Genomic DNA, 7105 nt, shown 5'->3' with positions numbered 1-7105 from the left:
AGATGACCTAGTTTTTAAAGCAGAGAGACGCATTCATCAAAAACGTTTATTAAGACAACGCATCTGCGATGGACTGGCGACCTGTTCAGGGTGTACCCAGCCTCTCGCCCGTACACAGGTGGAGATGGGCACCAGCAGCCCTCGCAACCCTGCTTGGCATAAAGCATGTCTGAAAATGGATGGATGGAAGGCATCTGCAGTGAACAGCTAGGGCGTCTAAGGCAGGAACCTCTGCAGGGAAGGAATACAGGTTAGTGACCACATCTATCTGGCAATTATAACAAATGTGAGTCACTAACCTGGTCTTAAAGTTCAGTCCATGCCCAGAGGGTGAGGTTGGTCCCAGCTGGTCGGCTGCTAACAAGTCCAGGGCTGGAGAACAGGCAGGAGATCAGAACCGAGCAGATGAGGGAAGGCAGGATAATCCAGAGGGCGAAGCCAAAGCGAGTATCAAGGACGTGCTCAGGAGTCCAGGCCAAGAGCTCAAAGATCCAAAGAAGTACTGGAGGGAAATCCAGGACTGTGTCAGGAAGCAGATCCAGGTTCAGTAAACAGGCAGAATCCAGGACAGGTCATGCAAACAGATCAGAACAGGAATAGGCAGGCTCAGAGGTCATGAGGCAGAACAGGTCAAAAATCAAGCAATCAGAGACACTTAGATAGAAAACTCTCACTAAGGGCTCGAACATCTGGCACTGATGACTGGTAGAACACAGGTTAAATAGGGGGTGGAGCAGGTGGATTACATGAACATAATGAGAAACTGGGCGGAACTAGCAAGGGGAATGAAAGGAGTAATACGGCCAGTCATCAGTGCCAAGATCATGACACTAGAGAGGTTTATTTAGCTAATGTTAGTTGATTGAGCAGGTAGCAGTTTTTATATATATATATATATATATATATCTCTATCTATCAGAGGTTTTGATCTTGTTCAATCTCCCTCTGAATTTACATGACCCTTTACATTTATACACACATCTATTTTTCAGCTTTATGGTTAAGATCACCTGATTTGATCTAAAATGTCATTTTATTTTAAATTGAATTGATACAATGCCCTACAATAAGGTTCCCATAGCCTTGGAAGATAACAAAGGCCCACAACATCATACTTCCTGCACTAAACTGGTGGGAATAATACATTTTCCACATATTCATGTTTGGTTTAAAGCCAAACCCACTTTTATTTTTGGCTTTTAAAAAAATCACTTGCAATCACATTTTTCCAAAGCATGTGGTTCAATTTGAAGTCTCTGTAGTGTTTTCAAAGCTTGTATTGATGCATCTAATGCACAGAAATAGAACAATAAGTCTTGAATACAGTATAGAACTCTCTGTCCTTGCCATAATATGATAAGATGTCCTTTTAAAATCCCCTGTGGGTTGAAGACATTTGAATTATTGTGCAGCACATCTGGCTTCTCAGAAATCCTGTTAGAGATGGCGTTAAGTCCCTGTTGCTGGTGATCTGCCCCTGTGTTCTTCATCAGATCCAAATTAGTGACATTAAACTCAGAGAGCCATCTCCTAACTGGATTTCTCGTTGCGTGTGAATCCTCGTAGGGAGGCCGGTTCACCACTTTGCCATCTGTCCCCCTACTTCCACCCTCCGGAACTGCTTTTCCCAGAAATCAACACCCTGTGGTCTGACTCACACTTGCCAGAGTAAATGCTGCATTCAGCCATTACAGACATGACATGAGACAATGTGAATTGCACCTTGTTTTAATGCTGAAAGGTGTTGCAGACTATTTTTGTTTCCTGACATCTGGTCGTTCCTGTAACGGCTTCAGTCAGCATGCAGGATGCCTTTTGACAGCCCTATGCTTGATAAAACCTCAAGGCCCTTCAAGTGCAGAGTGAAAGGGGCTGTAATTTTGAAAGCAACAACTTCTTTAGACACTTTTATAATAGAGTTTGGGCTTTGATAAAGCAGTATCTGGGATAAAAACACTGATTAAAGCTTGTTTCGGCAAAGTTAAACTGACTACTATATCTATCAGCAAATTATATTATGGAGTACACTGAAAAACACTTTTTTTCCCAGTTGGCAGTTTTAACATTTTGTAACCTAATTGACACAAATTTAAACGGTAACAAGATATTTTGTAGACCAACACAAAGTAGAAAGTATGTTCCCAAAATAAACGTCTGAAGCACAGTGTTTCTGTTTTGTCTTTTTCTGAACTTCTACATCATTTATTGTTTATTGCATATTTTAGAAAACTTCACTGATTGGTCATTGCTGTGAAAGATCTAAGATGTTCCCTGTTTCTGTATTCTGTCATATCTACATCCCTGGGTTGCCATGGTTCAAGCATGATTTCAGCCGCCTGTAATCCATCTTAGTAATCATTAACAGTTCAACTTAACCAGTCGACTCTCTTGGTATCTATAGGCTTTATCAGTGGTGGGTTTTTTCATAAATAGCACCCTGGACAAGGCACTTTTTCCTAAGTAATCATAACGCAGAAGATGCATGGTAGTCCTTCATAGATTGATTGCACAAGCAAAAACAGTGGAAAAAAATACATATCAGAAATAAGTTAGAGTTGTTTAACCGGTGCTTGTTATCCTCATTCAAATGCTGCCCAGGGCAACTGTCCATATGCTCATATTCAGTCCAATCATTTTCTGAGGGATTCTTCTGTTGTACTCTCCTATTGTACCAGTTATCATTTGCTCTGTGCTGCTGTATGTTTTGCTAGCTGCCAATTTTTTATTTATTTTTTTTTCTGTTTTGTCATTGAGCATCATGAGCCCATGATTCCACTTCCTGACTGCATTTGGGTTCTTGATAAAAGTTCGGTCACATTTCTGGTGAAGGTTCTAAGTCATCCAGGTCATAGTCATTCCAAAAAAAATAAAAACAATCCACTGGACTTGGTTTTCCAAGTTTGATGACGTTTCACTTTCCATCCAGGAAGCTTTTTAAGTTCAACATATCAGGAATAGCGTTGAGGTTTTATACAGTAGCCCAACAAAGCTTCAGTCAGATTGACTAAAGACTGTGTGATCATGTCTTGTCTATTAGTAAACAAGTCTTGCCATCTTGGTTTATGTGTGGGCATCAATATGCTGTCCTAATAATGTTGACTAAGGATGAAGCAGAGAATGCTCTTAAAAGGTTTGTGGGTGGCTTTTTAAAAAGTCTTTATAATTTAGTCAGAGAAAGACTGTTTCGTAACCTACCTCCAGCACAGACACAAACAAGCTGGTACTTTCTCTCATCCTGCTTCACGCCTCAGTCCCCCTGCAGACTGCTCTGATCCTCAGCAGACCTCTGTCCATCTCCAGCAGTTGGCCTCAAGATGCTAGCCTTGGCCTGCCGTTGTCTCTTCCTGCTCTGTCTCCCTGGCGGTCTCCTTCGATGTCGCGGCAGTAGGCCGAAGCCACTCTACCCTGCTTTTAGACCTCTCTATGCCCAGCGCAGCATTGCTGGTTATCGAACTATTTCTCCCGGTGTTCTCACACTGATTCCCCCTCGCTTCCTAAGCTCAGGAACAACATGTCCCTTACCTTTGTTGTCCAGGTAATTCGTCCCTCTGTTGTGGGCACTCTGACCCAAACATACATGAACCGAGGGCAGGAGAAAGTTGCAGCAACCAGTGCTTGAAATCGCTTGTTTTCATAATAACTAAACGGTTGCCTGTCGGGGCCAGTTAAGTGTATTTTACAAGGATAAATCAATAAATAGTGTTTTATTAGTCTGTGTAGGATTGTATATAGGCCCCTAACTTGCCACAATCTCATATGAGTGTAATTGCGATCGCCATGGTCTCAGCTCTGTGCTGCTGTAGCGCAAAAGATGTCTGCCTTCACAAATGGGAATGGACTCCTAAGTTATTTTACATAGAAATTTCTAAGGCAAACATAAAAATTCAGACTTGACTCTCTGTAATTATTACACAATGTACCTTTAAACTCCTTAAACTGGTTCTATTGTTTGCTACTTCTTTATTCCAGAAGTGCCCTGCTTCACACCTTTTTTTTGAAAACTCTGATCTGCTTTCCCTTTCCAGAGCATGATGCTGCCCCTCCCATGCACCCCTATGGGAGATAATATCCCTGGGATGAGGTGCAGAGTTGACTATCATCCTCAATAGATCATAATTCTTTCTGTAAGATTCTTTATTTTTTTGTGCCACTCTTCCATCAAACCAGCTTTGTTGTCCCATCAATGGACTCTACTGCTGGTCCAAAGTTTCATTTACTATAAAAGGAAATAGCACTAGTGATATACAGTACTTGGTTATCTAGGTTATTTTTGCGCCAGAGCTTTTCTCTGCCATCTGTTGTCTGCTTTTGTAGACAAAGGTTGGTTTCCATTTCCAACTTTTATGAGGAGGCACATTTTAACTTGGCTCTTAGTGCTCAGTCTTTTAATTCTTTGTTAAAACTCTGGCAAAAAAAAGTCTCCCTATCAATGCTTTGTGTTTATCCTGTGTGAACAGCACTGGTTCAGATGGACTAAGCCAAAAAACACATAAGTGGGTTTAAACCAACTTGATTTCTTCCACTTTCAATATACTAGATGTTTATTCAATACCTACCACTATACTTTCCCTGTGGTAAATAATGTAGTGATTAAAATAAATGTTCATTTGAGCTATATGAGCTGAACATGATATATTATCTGAAAATAACACTGTAGCTCATTAGTGGTCTGACAGAATCATGATTTAAAAGCTACAAATTAAAAAGTTTAATATACAAATATAAAGCATAACCTTATGGCAACAGTCATACTGGTGTGCTTGTGAAAGCAAAGCTGTTGTGCTATCAGCTCGCTGTCAGACATCAATGCCCAAAGCTATATTAGCTGAACAGAACACACACGCAAAAAATAAAATGAAATAAAATACAAATTGTTATCTAAAAGTGTTCATTATTAAATTAAATAGTATACAGGTACATCACTGATTTAATCACCAATAATTAAACATATCATTAATTAGGTTTTATTTATTTCTTTTTTTTTGTCCAGTTAAATGCATAGATAAGCATTTTTATTTTATCTACAAAACATATATACATTTTAAAATGCATCATTTCAAATTGTTTGATTAAAAATCAACAGTTTTTAAAGATTCTTCTTAATTTCTTCTCTCAGAGTCAATGGGCATGTTTTAAATCTTAGGTCTAGATAATTGTTTTAAAGAGCAGGTTAACCAATCAAATACCCAGAACGGTTTAAAGCACCAAAACATTACTTTAATTTCTTACTGTAGCAAACAAGGCAGGAGGTAATGAGGTCATTAAATACTCACATAACTGTATATTTAAATAACAAATGCTACATCAATAAATTTGCCAAATTTGATTCTAATTTATAAAATACTGTTTTATAAGTTTTATTTAATTATAATATGTGTATATAAAAATGTATTAAGTTATTTATTTATTTATTATTTTTTTTAGTCGTGGATGGGCATGATCAAGCTTCCAAAAGAGATCAGGTATAAGTTTCTTTGGCGACCTTTAACGTTTCCATTAGGGGGCAATGTTGTATCAAGCTTTAAAATCACTGCTTTAGATAAGAGAAGGGAAGTGAAAAAGCTTCCCTGCCATGCGGTCTGTATTTATGTCCTGTTTGCAGCAGAACAGTACTATATTCTTATCTAATATAACCTTTACCTGGAGAAAGAGATGGCATTCTACCAACTGCAGCAAATTAAATCAGAATGTCATTATAGAAAAGAGAAAAAAAAATTCAATATCTGCACTGTATGAGCAAAACAGGAAACATGGAACATGTTGACTTCAGTATGGGTATATCATTTCAGAGAAGCTAATGGAACAGTTCTCAGAGAGGAAAGACCATTAATCGATAACATGCATGATGCTGAATTACGACCGCTCTGCTAATAGACCTGACGAGCTTTTATGAATGATGGTTGACTGGATGCTGATCCCATTGGGAACAATAGATTCGCTCTAGGTATTAGCATATGCAATCATTAAGAGGTTACATGTGTTGCCTATATTTCAGAATTGGAGCTTGCGGCATACTTTGTAATATGCTGCATAATTTCCTTGCCCTTGCACTGACCACTTTATTGCTCTGCCCTTCTCAGGCTCCTCCAGTGGCCTGCCCCTCACACCTCACCTTCGCTCTTTTCATTCCTAGTTTAAATCCAACCGCTCCATGGACATATAAGTATGGATACCATCTTTCACTAAGATCCTGGCCTCCTTTCTCCCCACCCGTCCTTCATTACAAATGATCTCTCAGCACTAATGAGCACATGTCTAAAAATACCCTCGTTGTCCTGAGAGCCGGATGTGTCGCGCTGCGTACTGAGCATTAACAGATGTTAATGGCTCCAGAACATCAGAGTGCTATAATGAATAGAGGCAAAGCTATTCAGGCTTTAGTAAGAGGGGATATTTTAATATTCAACATACATCCGCACAAGGCCACTAAAATTCCTTAGCCACAGAGCCAGTTCAGACACCCCCTCGACTCCCCTCCAGGCTACCTTCTTAACATCCTGCTGGTGTTCCCCATTGCTATGGCAACACCATATGACCTTCCTTTGGGAGGTTGAGCTTGTGTCAGTGTATTGCTTGAAAGATTTCATTCCAGCTGTCCTCTCATTTGTGGTTTTTGCAGCTCCATAATTTGAAAGATGAGGGGAATTTTTTCGACTAGACTCTCTGTTGGCGATAAAGGAACCAAAGTGTGATAGATGAACCTGTCACCGTCCAATTCTAATTAAATAAAATGGTTACCTTATTGTCCAAGGCGTCCAGTTCAGATTAGCTGCATCATGAAACCAGCTACCATTATTTTTTTGTTGAAAAAGAGACCATGTTTATGTTTTATACAAGTTTTAAACTTGTTCTTCTTAATAAAGCTTATAGTCAGATTGGCTTCTGGTTATTTCGAACTATCTGTGCAATTTTGCTGAAATAGGCTTAGGCTGCTGGAGGATTTGCTGACCACTGCTATTTACTGCTTCTTTTATTTTATGTATTATTCACCATTACTGATGGTATAAAGTTTGTGCCTTTTTTTGGATTCTATACAGTAGTGAGGAGGTCTACTACACGCCCCATGCTTCTGTGTTTGGGTGTGTTTTTTTTCTCTTGATGAAAA

Source organism: Cyprinodon variegatus, unplaced genomic scaffold, assembly GCF_000732505.1.
Source record: "Cyprinodon variegatus isolate N-32 unplaced genomic scaffold, C_variegatus-1.0 Scaffold195, whole genome shotgun sequence".
NCBI lineage: Eukaryota > Metazoa > Chordata > Actinopteri > Cyprinodontiformes > Cyprinodontidae > Cyprinodon > Cyprinodon variegatus.
This window is presented reverse-complemented; position numbering follows the sequence as displayed.